At 32.1% G+C, this 14,514-nt stretch overlaps 1 non-coding gene and 1 pseudogene across 2 annotated transcripts in view; both read right to left on the bottom strand.

Moving 5' to 3' along the window:
* Positions 1 to 10,677: 10,677 nt before the first annotated feature.
* Positions 10,678 to 10,749, bottom strand: TRNAM-CAU (transfer RNA methionine (anticodon CAU)). Its single transcript has one exon. It is a non-coding gene; the product is annotated as a tRNA-Met (tRNA).
* An 810-nt stretch (positions 10,750 to 11,559) lies between these two features.
* LOC102594954 (regulator of nonsense transcripts 1 homolog) overlaps positions 11,560 to 14,514 on the bottom strand; it is a 16,050-nt pseudogene continuing 13,095 nt past the window's right edge. The window contains exon 29 of the transcript XR_368516.2: positions 11,560 to 12,396. The product of XR_368516.2 is annotated as a regulator of nonsense transcripts 1 homolog (transcript). The remainder of the gene's footprint in view (positions 12,397 to 14,514) is intronic.

Below are 14,514 nucleotides of genomic sequence, written 5' to 3' on the forward strand. Positions count from 1 at the left end.
TAAGTCATGTGGCAAACTGATCAGCAAGACACTCCTCATATCATCTCCCACATGTGTTGCTGCAATTTCTTTATTGCATCTATTAAACCAAAAACCTTTAATAAAAAGTACAACAAAAAAGAGAAGTAAGAGCATATAATATTAAGTATAGGATATATAGGAATAAGAGTTTTAACTTAAAAACTTAAAAAAAGAGTTTTAAATTTTATAGGCTTAAATTAAAGAGGTCTTAATACTTATAATTAGTCAACTTAAAAAGTTTCACCTGTCTAATCGTAATAGTTTATAATTCTTACTGACGTATACTTGACGTATAACAAATGTATATAAATTAGTATGCTTATTGAGTATAATGATTATATATTAATTATAATCTGAATACCGACTAAATTAATAATAATAAAAAATATTTTTTTCCTTAGTGAATATTAGTACCTGAATTGGGAGTGTATATGACATATCAAACTTTTTATTAACTTTATGAGTGTAATTTACATTTTCTATGTACCTAAATTGGGAGTGTACGTCTTTTTTATCGAGTTTCTCATATTAGATTTGTTTATTATAACTTACATTTTTTATATAATTTGTGAGTTATTATATAAAAATAAATTTATCTGATGCATATCTAAGGAATAGTGGTTGCGGATTCTTTTTAATCAAGTTACTCATATCAGATTTGTTTAGTATAATTTACATTTTCTATGTAATTTGTGAGTTACTACATAAAAACGAAGGTATCTTATGCACATCTAAAGAATAACAGTTGTAGATTCTTTTTAATTGAGTTCCTTGCATCAAATTTGTTTAGTATAATTTACATTTTCTATGTAATTTGTGAGTTACTACATAAAAACGAAGGTATCTTATGCACATCTAAAGAATAACAGTTGTAGATTCTTTTTAATTGAGTTCCTTGCATCAAATTTGTTTAGTATAATTTACATTTTCTATGTAATTTGTGAGTTACTACATAAAAACGAAGGTATCTTATGCACATCTAAAGAATAACAGTTGTAGATTCTTTTTAATTGAGTTCCTTGCATCAAATTTGTTTAGTATAATTTACATTTTCTATGTAATTTGTGAGTTACTACATAAAAATGAATTCATCTAATACACATCTAAAGAATAGCAATTGCGGATTCTTTTTAATCGTGTTCCTCACATCAAATTTGTTTAGTATAAATTACACTTCCTATGTAACTTGTGAGTTGCTATAAAAAAAATAAAAATAAAATTACCTGATGCACATCTAAAAAATAGCAATTGTGAATTTTCCTCTATATTCTAAAAAAATGAAAGTATATTAGGATGAAAATGATGTTTCTAGATTTTTGAAGATTCTCAATGAGGCCAAACAAATTGACAATTTAGACTATTAATTACTAACATTATAATTAACTTAAACAAGTGTTCACACTTTAGACCAAATCAATCTAACACCAATCTTTCTTGATAATGTTTATAAACTTACCTTTAAATTTTGTCTAATTTTCAAACATCAATTGCATGCACGTCAAAATTTTCCATCCATTTTAAAGCAAGTAGGGCCTATTCATATTTCATTTGTCATTTATATCATTGCAAAATCAATTAGTTCAAAACATGTTGGTTGTCATGCTAATGTAGCACTTTAAAAAAAAATAAAAATTATGTGGTCCTTCATTTAATAATTTTTTAAAAAATATTTTCACATAATATTCGATATTCGTTTTGTGATCCTGACAATTTATTGAATTTGCACTACATAAGTCTTATTAAAGGAAGAAGTGTTTTCAATGAAATCGAGTGCTAGCTAATTCCCATTTTATTAAATTAATTGATCGACGTTCTAGCAGATATTTGTTCTGAATTCAATAGTTCTTACAACTTTTTTTTAATTATTTATTATTAAGAAAATCAATCTTACTACTTTTATTTTTGCGGTTTGTATACTTGAAAAAAGAAAATTGGAGCGTGTTGTCCAAATCATCAATTTGGTATATATTAGACGGGGACTTTTTCCTCGGGCAAAATATCGAATATTTATAACGTCCTACTAGGATGTTTTGTATTTCTGATATTCAAATTTGATACCTCTGATTAAAAATAGAGACATACTATCTATCCGATCGCAACCCTAACTATTCTTCCAACAACTAATTATCACTTTTGGACTTTGTATTATTTGGTTTAATTAGTTTCTAATTGACAAATAGCACCGTCCTCTTCCTAACCTACCCACTATAGTACCTATGCCTTTCTTTGCACCAAAAGCACATCTCAAATCAAACCTAAGAATAGAAATTAACGATAGATAAATTTTATAATATAAATTAAAAAAATGATCGTTAATTTTTATTTAGTGACAGATTTGTGAGATTTTAAAAAGATTTTTTTGTTACGAGCGATAACAGATTAACGACGAAATTCATAGACTTCTATTTAATTTACAAGTGAGAGGAACTTATATCCTCTCATTTTCAACCTTTTTTCAACTTTGGAGATTATTAACTTAAGCTTTTTAATTAATTTTATCCTTAATTAGAAGTGTTTACATCCACACAAATTAAATATTATGAATCAAGATCATACGTTATAAAAGTTTTATAGTCACACAAACATTATAATACGCACATTTGATTAAGAGTTTAAGATCACATATTTTAAAATTCTTATTTTCTTTTAATTTCGTATTTATTCAAATAAGTTCACATAAATTAAAATGGATTAACGTAATAACGACAACATTTAGCTAATGGTGCTTAAAGTTTTTAGTGGGCAGAAAAATAGAAAGGAGGCCTGTCAATTAAACAAATAATTTGGTACAAGATCCATCAAATTAAGGAGAAGCAATCAAAGAAAAATATGGCTATCTTTTGATTGAAAAATCAAAAGAATAGATGGAAGTGGTGCAACAACCATGTTTCTTATCTTAAAATTAATTATAATGATGAAAGTAGAAAGAAACATGTTTTTGTTTTCTCGGTTATCGTATTATTTGTTGTGATTATATTATTTTTTTTGTCTTGATTATCATATTATTTATTGTGGCTGCTATTTTTTTTTATTAATTTTAATATGGTTTCTTAACTACTGTAGTTCTTTTTCATACCTGATTTAATTTGTTGTGTTTTTCTTGAGTAGGATCTTTCGTAAATAACCTCTCCATCCTCAGAAGGTAGAGATAAGGTTTGCGTACACAACACCTTTTCAGAAATCACTTGTGGAATTACACTCATGTGTATATTGTTGTTATTGTGTTGTTGTTGAACGCAAAAGATACATGACTTTTTTTTCTCTTCGGTTATATTGTATTATTTGTTATTGTTATTATTTTTTTCTTTATTATTTTCATCATGACTTCTTCACTATTATACTTTATTTTCATACTTGATTTATTATATTTTTCTTGGGCTGAAAATCTTTTGTAAACAATCTCTCAATTTTTATCAGATAGGAATAAAATTTACGTACACACTATTCTTTTCAAATAATCCTTATAAAATTACATTGTTGTGTATATTGTTGTTGTTAAAAGCAAAAGAAAAAAAAAGCTAATAATGTTCTAATTAAGCTAATTAAAAGTTTCATGAATTCATGTGATGTGTTTGACAAGTTAGATAGTGGAATATTTATTGGTATTGATAAGCTTCACTTATTAATCAATCAATACTTCAAATCAAACAACACCTAGAATGACTTTGCAATTGCTTTCTAGGTGTGCTATGTATTGTAGTGTAAGTGGAAAGATAATTACACCAAAAATTATGATAGGAGGGTAATTAAATACTTTTAATTACACCAAAAATTATGATAGTGGAATATTTATTGATATCTTTAATTAGAGGTTCTGATTAAATCAGGTTATGATCCCAACGCCCATATGAGGTAGTGATGAGTTTCACGCGTCTTAATCCAACCTATGGCTACACATGATTATCGGCCACAAAATGGTACCGCCCAATACCTACCCTACCACTTATAAACGATCGTCCTACAACAATCCAAAAAGAAACTGCAATGATCTTGAATGAAAATTTTATAACGATAATTCGAATCAGATATATATATATATATATATATATATATATATCTGACTCGAATTATCGTTATAAAATTTTCATTCAAGATCATTGCAGTTTCTTTTTGGATTGTTGTAGGACGATCGTTTATAAGTGGTAGGGTAGGTATTGGGCGGTACCATTTTGTGGCCGATAATCATGTGTAGCCATAGGTTGGATTAAGACGCGTGAAACTCATCACTACCTCATATGGGCGTTGGGATCATAACCTGATTTAATCAGAACCTCTAATTAAAGATATCAATAAATATTCCACTATCATAATTTTTGGTGTAATTAAAAGTATTTAATTACCCTCCTATCATAATTTTTGGTGTAATTATCTTTCCACTTACACTACAATACATAGCACACCTAGAAAGCAATTGCAAAGTCATTCTAGGTGTTGTTTGATTTGAAGTATTGATTGATTAATAAGTGAAGCTTATCAATACCAATAAATATTCCACTATCTAACTTGTCAAACACATCACATGAATTCATGAAACTTTTAATTAGCTTAATTAGAACATTATTAGCTTTTAATTATAAATGAATCCGTGATATATACACTACATTCACCCAGACGATTATGAAATAGAGGTACTAATAGAAGTAATTTAATGAAAATGTGAGGGGGAGTTAAATAATTTATGAATCAAATTAATGTTACTATATGTACTTTTTTATATTTTCTCTAGTGATAATAGAAGAATATATATATATATATATATATACACGTCTAAATTCTGAATTCATTATTATTATTACATATGGAGTGGGTAAAAGATTTGTGAATGAGTGGGGTGGGTGGGTCTTCTTTGTATTATGCTGCACAAAATCAGAGGTTTCCTGCTGCAAATTAAGAACCTCAGCAGTCCCCACAACAAAAAAGTAATTTAAACCCTCAAAATAAAATTTAAAAAAATCTTCTCAATTGGTGTAGCTACATAGATATATCATCTTGTCGAAAAATTATTTTATGTATATAAACTATAATAGTAATATATACAAGTCTGAAAATTACTTTTAACAATATATATCAAATATTAAATGTTACTTATTAGCTAAGCTTTTTTATTTTGCCACGCAGCAATAGGGGAAATTGTATATCAATGGAGTGTCAACGGACACCTTTCTGTTGAAAAATTATATTATGTAAAATTATAAAAAAATATCTTTATGTGTATATATTATATGTATGTGAAATTTTGTTGATCAAAGAAAAATATTGAGAAAAGAACGAATAACTTATCCATGAATTTTTTTGAGTATCACACTCATAGGCCATAGTAAGGTCTAACTCATTCTAGTATTATGGTGCGTTGTAATAGTTGAACTCTAACATTATATTTATTATCCTAAAGAGGCACTTTGACTTTCTTTATTCCTCCTTCTTTGCCTTCAAGCTAATGACTTCGAGTGTTTTTTGAGAATCTTCTTTCGGTCTTAATTATATTTTGATTTTTATATACTTTATTGAAGAAAGACGTTGAAAATCACTTGATCAGAAGAAAAATAAGAAAATTGACAAAGTTCATGCTTCAACCTTTTATATATTTACTTCACTTTTTAACTTCTTTTAATGAAAATTCTAATTACACAACAATACCATTATCACCTTTTCAAATATGTATAATTCATTGTGGTCACAACTTGAGAGGTTTGCTTTTGTAATTCATAATCTAGTCTACACAATTTATTGATATTCTTTTCAATTTATTTTAAAATTTCTTTGATCTGAAGCATCGTACAATCCATTTAGGTCTATTTTAGTTGCCAATGAAATGAAATACAAAAAACTCTCTGTCTAAATAATTGATCTGACAAGTCAATTCTCAATGTGATGCATTCGTCATAAAATGAGATGGAGATCTATCTGAACTTAGTCCAATTTTATTAAAAATTGAAGTGAATCAAACAATTCTTATAGATAAATAAAATACGAAGGGAGAACCGATGATAATATTTATAGCTATATCTTTTCGATCGATATACAAGCAGTTGGCCACGAAGTCCCCCTCCCTAAGAAAGAGTCAGAAGAATTCCCCACAAATACAGGCTTTAAATGCTGGTCCAGATTTATGTATTGTCTATTTTCTCATCCTTTTTTAGGCCGGCAAGTGACTAATAATGTTGTGAACTTCAATAAATAACAAAGGATTAATTAGTTTATAAAACAAACAAGTTGACATTATTAGTAATAATATATATTATTAAAAATAGTATGAATTATCCTTGGCCATTTTGTCCTTTTTAACACGTAATTGACACATGTTAATACTTGAGGTTCTAAAGATCTATTGGAAATAATTTTTTTGTCATATAAAAATAGGAGTGAATTTACGTACATATATCTTACTCTCTAGACTCCATTTGTCATATTACATTGATTATATTATTGTTTTTGAAGTTCATTGCTTAAATGATCAATTATTTATTAAACTATTATGTTGTAAGATTAGTATATTTTATATGTTAAGGTACCGTATACGGTCGATGCCTTGAGAGTATTTATTGATGGAAGGTGATTTAAGTGATCAGTTCACGGGCGAAACGAGATAGTGAAAAGTTATCCTTTTGCAATGTTAAAAGCTAAGTAAAGTTATGAAGTTGATTGAGTAGAGCTCAGACTCGAAAGTGATGGCTAACTAGACTCACCCCCAAAGTCACCTTTTTCTAAAATATATATATATATATAGGGAGAAATTTCTAGGAATTAAATATAAAAAAAATTCATCAAATCAACCAAAATGATTTTTAAGTGTGAAATGACTATAAAATGAGTAACATATTTTAAACTAATTTATGATTAAACATTTTTAGTAAAATATCAAAATGATCAACATCAAAATTTACTCATAATCAAGGGAATATATATTGTAATATTCCAAAATAAAATCTGTTTTTTTTTTGTTCATCATGGGGACCATCAAGAATGACAAAAGGTGATTGATTAAAGCTATAAGAGAAGTGGGGAGAATTAATCAAGCAAAAATTGGCTGTCCATTTTCATTGAGTTAATGTGTGTGTGTATTGGCACTATATATAATCTACTAGTACTACTTTAGGCAGGCAAAGATCCACAATTTTTTTAATGGTGCCAAAACAAATAATTATTTCAATTTCTTTTTCTCCTTTTTTTACGAGATATTTTGTTTTCGTATTGAGGTTCTGACTAATCTGTATTTATGTTGCATAAGACTCATTTAAGAGGAAAGTGCTTTCATTTTTTTTTATACACATAATTCAAACTCGAGAATTATGAATTATCCGTCTCATCCCAACTCTTTTTGGTTCCCCCCCCCCCCCCCCCCCCCCCCCTTTTTTTTTTTTCCCCCCCCCCCCCCCCCCCCCCCCCCCCCCCCCCCCCCCCCCCCCCCCCCCCCCCCCCCCCCCCCCCCCCCCCCCCCCCCCCCCCCCCCCCCCCCCCCCCCCCCCCCCCCCCCCCCCCCCCCCCCCCCCCCCCCCCCCCCCCCCCCCCCCCCCCCCCCCCCCCCCCCCCCCCCCCCCCCCCCCCCCCCCCCCCCCCCCCCCCCCCCCCCCCCCCCCCCCCCCCCCCCCCCCCCCCCCCCCCCCCCCCCCCCCCCCCCCCCCCCCCCCCCCCCCCCCCCCCCCCCCCCCCCCCCCCCCCCCCCCCCCCTTTCTAACTTGAAATGCAAATTTAAGAAGGCGAGTTTAGAATGGAAACTTCATGAGTTTTGAATTCTATACGTTATTTACATTTATTGGATTTTAAAGTAGTATATGTAAATATGAAATGAATCTTCTAGATTTTTTCGGTTTATTTTGTGCAATGTTAGATTAAGGTGTTGTTTGCAATATAAATAGCTAATTTTTATATAACGATCCAACTTGTTCAAGAGATTGAAGCGTAGTTATTATTGTTAAGAGCTAATAAAGCAATGTTAGTATGCACTGTTTAAACTCATTGAGGAATCGTCATATGAGTCTGATACTATGTACTTTGATCTAAATTTTGTATTTATTTTTTAAAAATTATATAGGTATTTATAATCAATATTTTATATAAGTGTTGCCAAAGGCTTTAGCGACTTTGAATCAACGACATTAACTCAATTACGCTTAAAAAAAATTATTGCCACTAAATGTATTTTTTGTTGTAGTGATATAAATTATTGATTTAAACCTTGATAACTTAAAAATAAGCTAGAATTTAGAACCTATAAACTTCAAATCTTGAATCCCCTTATCATTTCATGAAATTTATACATATATGGACAATAATATAGTTGAAATTTAAACATGTCGTAACATATATTTATATTTTAGTGATAGTGGGTTTGGACTAGTTTGAGCGTATCTCGATTAAATTCATCGAGCATGTTATCTCCAACCGACCTAGGTACTGAGTAACTCTGCTCATCAAAGCTTTTGACAGATCGGAAGAAATTACCAAATATTTCTACTATCTATGTTGGGATTTAGATTGAAGGCAAAACCTAATAATTCATCACGTCATTGATCACTACACCGTACCCTTTCATCGAAACATTTAATCATATAATTTGTATATGATATAAGAACTTTTCAATAAGGATAAAACAATAAATTTAAAGTTGAAACCAGATAGGTATGAACTGGTAGGGGTCTCAATCCATAACCCATCTTTAAAAATTCAAACAAACAAACAAAAATCCCTCTACCACCTCAACAAACATATATTTATATTTTAGTGATGGTGGGTTCGGACCAGTTTGAACGCATCTCAACTAAGTTCATCGATCATGTTATTTCCAACAAACATAGATACTGAATAACTCTGCTCATCAAGACTTGAACATATATGAAAAAATCACCTCACATTTTTTTTAGCTATGTTGGAATTCAAAATGAACGCAAAACCTAACAATTCTCGATCCACTTCATAACCACTCCACCATACCCTTAGATCCTAACATATAGTCATACAATTTATATATAAATAAAAACTTTTCAATAAGGTTAAAAACAATAAAATGTAAAGTTGAAATTAGATAGGTATGAAATGGTAGGGGTCTCAATTGGAAGTCCATTTTCAAAAAATCAAACAAACAAATCCCTCTCCCACCTCAACCAACATAATTAATAAATGAGCTAGTCAATTTCATAATCTCCTATTTCTACCCACAACATTTGTCCCCCACATCAACCCTAGCTACCTCTCTAATCAACACTATTTCCTTTTCTTTTCCCTAAAGTTTTCCACCATTGGTAAAAAATTAGGGGTTTCAGATCGACGAGTTGGATTGAATTTAAATGAGTCAATAGTTACGTGAACAGAAGTGGACTAAAAAGTGAGTCATAATTTAACCAACTTAATTTTAATTTCTTTATTTTCTTTAACTTTTTAGTTGAAATGATCACACACTCATAACTCGTGTATTGAAAATCCCATTAAGCATAATTTATTTACTTTTGGTACAAAAATTTTACAAACTTATCAAAAAGACGTGGTGATCAATCCGATGTTTAAATTGATCAAATTAGTAATACTTAGGTTAATCAAAATTAAGTGATATATTAAGGTAACAAAATATTCATTAATCATGATTAAATAGTAGAAATACATGTAATAGAATACATAACATTTATACATTAAACCATAGTTTAATGTAAATATGGAGAAGGGTCAAAATTGCCCCTGAACTTTATGAAATAGATCACTTATACCCTCCGTTACATTTTGGGATCAAAAATACCTCCGCCGTTATCCCAAGAGACCACAAATACCCTTCAAAAGTTAACATTCTACATTTTTAATGACGTGGCAAGCCACATAGCACGGATTCCTCCTCTAAGCTGCCAACTAGAATTTCCACTAACCCACCAATTCATCCTCCCAAAAATTAACCTCCATAAGTTCCATAACTCAAGCAATGTATTCAAAGTTATGTATTCTGTTACTAATTCTACATTTCAATACCATGTGGAACGAAAAAAAGTTGAACATATTATTTCTTTTGATAAACAACCAGATACTAAGTGTGGAGTTTTATCCAAAGCTGCTGTAGGAAAGCTACCAGCTCATCCGCATAATCAAGAACCATTTGTCGAGCAAAACAATATTCAAAATAATTTCAGTGCTCAGTTTAGTTATCGTATTGAAAATCCCATTAAGCATAATTTATTTACTTTTGGTACAAAAATTTTACAAACTTATCAAAAAGACGTGGTGATCAATCCGATGTTTAAATTGATCAAATTAGTAATACTTAGGTTAATCAAAATTAAGTGATATATTAAGGTAACAAAATATTCATTAATCATGATTAAATAGTAGAAATACATGTAATAGAATACATAACATTTATACATTAAACCATAGTTTAATGTAAATATGATAAAATTCGATTTACTAGTATAAAAAGTCATGTGTAGTATTATTCTTTGTTCGACTAAAATGAATTTAAATGATACGACATGAACTGTGAAGACTCGTATACGAACACAAGCCTCTTAGCTTCCACAACCAATCCTTATTTACTAAATTCCGAACACATGCAAATCAGAAAAGACCGATGCGTTGTTGAACAATAGGCAGCGGCTTTAGGATTTGAACTTTTTATGAGTGCGGAAATATTAATTAAAAAAAATGAGCGGATGGGAAGCCTTTGCCTCTAAATTATCTTATCAGAGCCAGGTTTCGATCCTGGGACCTGTGGGTTATGGGCCCACCACGCTTCCGCTGCGCCACTCTGATTTGTTGTTAATGTTTTGCTCATATTAATATAAATATATTGTCTTTGTTTTACGCTGATTTCTAGCGATATTAGTTATTCATGAATAATTTACCTTCCTAACTAGCCAACAAACATGATATTACTTATGCCAGATTTAATACATGTATAACTCATTTTCAAACCAAATACCAAATCATAACAGTTTGTAGTCGTCGATGTGTAATCAATGTTGATATATATTATTCTTCACATAATTTGAATTCCAAGAATCAAACTTCTTTATTTTAACTATGCATTCATACATACAATTTAAGCTTTTTAAAAAATAATTTGCATAAATAGAAATAATTTATTTTGAAGTTTGTGTAATCTCAAAATTGAAGTGTGTTTTTGATTATTATGTCTTATGATAAAACCTGGACTAGATTCCACGCTTATGTATATAAAACCTGGGCAACATTTTATGTTGAACTGGCATTACAACGACATACCCAATGTAACCGACATCCAATCCATCAAATAAAGTCCGAAGAGGATAGAATGTGCAAACAACCTTAATCCTACCTCACCTATTATTTTCGAAGGACCCTCAAGTTCAAAAAAATGTGGAACTAGCATTGTAAACATAAAATTTCGGATGTCTTCAACCAAGGGATATGCAATCGGAAAGCAGCGCTGATCCAGCCAGATCACCGATGCACCGGAAAAAGTATAACTCTTCTCACTTCCACAACAGCTTTTTCTAACTTGAAAGGCGATAAATCAGAGATTGTATATGCTGTTCAAAGGTAGAAATACAAGGGAGACTGGCAAAAGAACGAATGCAGTGCTATTGTAATCGTAAATTCTTTCATCATTGACAAACAAAACGCTTCGTAAGACATCCACAAAAATGATACTGGGCTTACAAGCAACCCAATAAAAATAGAAGACCATTACCTGCATGTTTATATACCCAATAACTTAAAAGTGCTGCAATAACAAACACATCTATCATCATCATCCCCGTAATACTAATAACTGAAGAGTGTAATTACATGTCAGGAAGAGCTGAAAGGGTTAACTGGATTTTGCCTGGACACTGTACAAAAAAGATATGGTCGCAGCTTCAAACAATGATATACTCCTTACAATGCGCAAGTAACAACCTCCGTGTCCTGAATAACCCACCCTTCCGACACAATACCACGCCATGTAACCTTTCTCTCAGGAGAAACAGTATACCTTCTTTTCAAACAGTACGCTAAACTTCACGAAGATAACATGGGTTATTTGTTCTTTCTCAGCACCGGATGTCCTGTGCTTGGTTACCTTGACCAGAGAAGAAGACTTCCACCATGTCAGCCCTCTGACTCGACATTCAAGATTATTGGCAAGGAATATGTCACCAACTGACCTGAATTATTGGCAAACTCTTTTTACCTCATCTTAAGGTCAGATAAGACGGTCACATGTTGATAGCACAAACCAAATTGCTGGATGCAAAACTATAACCCATCAGTCATCATATAACAACCATGCGGTCTTCAACTATTGTAATGGAGTTTCTGATTTTGGAAGCCCTGGCTTTGTGGCCCTTGCTGCTGTTGAGGCTGGGAACTTTGCAAGTTCAATGGTTGTGTATTGTAGTGCGCAAATGGCTGAGAGTAAATTGGATTGAGTAAACTCTGGAAAGAAAGGAAACAAATTCAAGCGCCATTCCAAGGAAAAACTGAATCATCCAAGTCACAATGAGACTTGGTGAAATGAACAAATAGCAAGAAGAGAATATTTTGCAATAAGTAAAGTCTGCCGAACTATATCCTGGTCAGTGTTCTTAATGGCGCTCGCCATTCGCCAAAGGCGCAAAGGCGAGGCGAGGCGAGCATGTCACGCCATTTCTCAGTGAGGCGCGGCGAAACCAATTAGGCGACATGAGGCGACGTAATGGCGACCTAAATGGCGGCGCCTTTTAGTTTTTAAAATTTTAAAAAGGTCTTGGACTTAATATTAGTCAAAACTAGGGTTTTTTTTTCATATTTCCAAACTTGGGACTCAGTCGCGACTCTCTCTTCAATCTCGCGATTCTCTTCAACCTCGCAATTCTCTCGATTCTCTTCAACCTCGCAATTATCTTCTTCTCCTTCAGTCGACTCTTCTTCTCTTACTTTCTTCCTCGCGAATTGAAAGGTATGGTCTCTTTTCTTTCTTCTTCTCTTCTTTTCTTCTGTTCAATTTCATGTGAAGTGAATCTGAAATTCTGAAATCTGAAGTTCTGATACTACTGCTTTGCTGCCTTCTCTGCTCTGTTTTTTTACTCTGTTTCTTCACTGCTTTGTTTTTAGAGGTACCAAAGATAAAATACAAATGACATTAAAAGACCCATTTAACTACTATTAGAATTATTTATTTGTTTTTGAAATTTTAATTTAATTTACTTGAAAAATCAGTACTTAAGTATGCAAATTTCATTTACGTTTGGAATTTAGAAAAACATTCAAATTTTTGTTTTGATCTACAGTTCTACACCGTATTTCTCTTTTTTAAAATTTATCTTACATTTTTTTATTTTTTTATAAAAATTGTATCATTTAAATTACATGTCATGTTAAATCATATATCACTGCTCTGTTTTTTCCTCTGTTTTCTTTGTTCACTGTAAAATGTTGCTGAATGCTACTGCTTTCACTGTGCTGTCTATTATTTTTTTTAAAAAAAATTAATTCTTCTATAGTAATTAATATAGTATCTGTTGTATTGTACAATAGTGAATTAAATGGCGGATGCTAGCAAAAAAGAGGGACATTGGATGGAATTATGGTACTCAAGGAGCAACGAAAGATTCGGTAATTGAACTTTTGTGAGAGTACTTTTAATGGTGGAATAACTCGACACAAGCAACATTTTAGTGGGTGGTTTCAAGAATGTTAAACAATGTACAGCTTGTCCGTCGGCGATTAGAGAAGAAGTAAGGGCTTATATGCAAAATAAAATCGCTAATAATCCCAAATTTCAAGTGAGGCTGCCGGAAGAATATATTGATATTGATGATGTTGATGATATGGATGAGTATGCGGAAATGATACCTCCCTCCAAAACTCCAAAGATATCTTCTAGTGGAGGTTCATCATCCACCGCGTGGAATGTGACGAAAGGCCCTATGAATCTCTATTTTCCGCATAAATCAACACAAAAAGGAGGCTTTGAAAAAGGAGGAGGAATTGATGAAACAAAGAAAATTCTAAGAGAGCGTGCGGTAAGTGCTTTCGCGATATGGATGTATGATGCGGGGCTCCCTTTTAATTGTGTCAATCACAAATCATTTGATAAATTTATTGAGACAGTAGGACAACATGGCCCCGGAATGAAGCCTCCTACATTCCATGAAGTTAGAGTTACTCACCTAAAAAAAGAGGTGGAGAAAGTGGAAAAAATTGTTGATGAGCATAAAGTGCAATGGACAAAGTTTGGATGTTCCATTATGATGGACAAATGGACGGCACGAAATGGTAAAATGATCATCAATATTTTGGTGAATTCTCCAATCGGTAGTGTATTTCTTGGTTCTGTCGATGCTAGCAATGAATCTATCGATTCCACCAAAATGTACAAGTTGTTTGAAAGCACTATTGAAAGAATTGGACCGGAAAATGTTGTACAAATTGTCACTGATAATGCTAGTGAGAATGTTAAAGCGGGAAGCATGATGATGGGTGCGTACCCACACATTTATTGGACTCCATGTGCCGCTCATTGCATCAACTTGATGTTTGGTGACATATTCAAGGTTAAGCCATATGCTTCCG

Source organism: Solanum tuberosum, unplaced genomic scaffold (genome assembly GCF_000226075.1).
Source record: "Solanum tuberosum cultivar DM 1-3 516 R44 unplaced genomic scaffold, SolTub_3.0 scf00402, whole genome shotgun sequence".
In the NCBI taxonomy this organism is placed as follows: Eukaryota; Viridiplantae; Streptophyta; class Magnoliopsida; order Solanales; family Solanaceae; genus Solanum; species Solanum tuberosum.